We start from the raw sequence: 1,692 nt of genomic DNA, 5'->3' as shown, positions 1-1,692 counted from the left end.
CTGCAACCTAAAACTATCCAGTGTAAACAGAAGCGGCACTATTGCATACATATTTTTGCTCAAATGTAAATATATATAATTATCTACCAATACTTGTGATTGGCTTTGGCTTTTAAGACTGCTGTAACTAATTGTGTAATGTGTGTGCCAAAATGTAGCAAGTCATTGCAGATTGGGCGTTATCTGCCGGTCAAAATTTGAATCGCAGCAATAGGTCCATTCATGACTATAATGCCAATAGAAAGTTTTATATCGTTTGAGATATACAGTATATCATCATATAGCACAGCACTTGTATCAATAGTAGCCTATATCGCTAATATTGTTCCATGCAGTGATGAACCCTTTCCTAATTATTTAAATTAGAACATGCTGACTGTACATTCCACACTTAAATGAGCTTAAATTGAGGTTTTATTTCAAAAGTCTTCAGTGTACCCTGCCTCTTGTCCAAAGTCAGCAGAGATAAGCTTTAGCTCACCCGTGACCTTAATGAGGGACAAACGCTTTGCAGAATGGATGGATGTCAAATTAAATAGTAGTACAAACGATCATGAAGTAACATCAAAAGAATAAAACATTTGAATAAAAATGCAGTATCGATGTATCTGTCCTCATACTCTAACTTGGTGAAAAAAATAAAATAATAATAGACCTCGTTAGTGCTTTACTACCTTGTCATAATAGCTTTAGTATCGGTAGAGTAGGATGTTGGTCAGCCGTGTGAAGAACTTAAAGGAACACTAGCTGACAAAGAGAATGTCCTTTTGTGTATATTATGCATTTACAGAATTCCTGCACCTGTTCAAAGATGTTTGAAATGTTATTTTTTTAATTCCCTGCAAAACCTGTTTCTGTATTTTTTTCTGTTTTGGTCATCGGGCCATATATTTGTGCAATAACTAATGCTTTGACGCCATCTTCTGTCTTCTTGGTGGCAGTGACCTGCTGTATGTTGAAGTGAGGACAGAATCTTCATATACTGTCACGATAGCAAAAAAAGTAGTCCTTTGCTGCTATCTTGTTCCTGACTTCTTCTGGCATCTATAGGCAAGTGTAAACATGTGCTAGTCCTTATTGTTTTCATAGTCTGCTGTCTTTTATGGGAGGAACTGTGGAGAGTGCTTAACATGGTAGATGTAGTCCCCGGGTTATAAACGAGTTACGTTCCTAGGCTGGTGATGTTACCCTGATTTCCACCTAAATCGGAATTAACCCTTTAAGTACTCCTAGATACCCCCTGAACCTCAAAATAACTGTCCAAAAACATGTATTATACGTCATATTAATAAGATGCTGTTGAAAGAGCAGGGAGGCGAGAGAAGGGATATGTTGGCCGCTCAGCTCGTCAGCATCCCCTCTTTTGACGCGAGCCCACCTTCTGAAATAAAATAAAAAGAATCTGGACTTGCAAGAGGTGTCTGCGATGGGGGGAAGCAGCGGCAGCAGCATGAGAATAAGGAAGTGGGACCTGACGCCATCAGAATCTGCAGGATGGCAGCGTTGCTGCTGGGGGAGGAGGGGATCCTGACATGGCAAGAACTAGGTAGTGTTTACGCGACTTTAAGATAAATCAATAAAAATAAAAACACTGGCGACAGAATGGCGGACTAGACTCCGGCATCGTAAAGTCGAAATCACGAGTCGGGTAGTACTTCGCAACCCAGTGACTACCTGTACTTGGATTGTGGC

This window comes from Corythoichthys intestinalis, chromosome 16 (assembly GCF_030265065.1).
Source record: "Corythoichthys intestinalis isolate RoL2023-P3 chromosome 16, ASM3026506v1, whole genome shotgun sequence".
Classification (NCBI taxonomy): Eukaryota; Metazoa; Chordata; class Actinopteri; order Syngnathiformes; family Syngnathidae; genus Corythoichthys; species Corythoichthys intestinalis.
The sequence above is the reverse complement of the archived record's forward strand: the minus strand, read 5'-3'. Positions refer to the sequence as shown.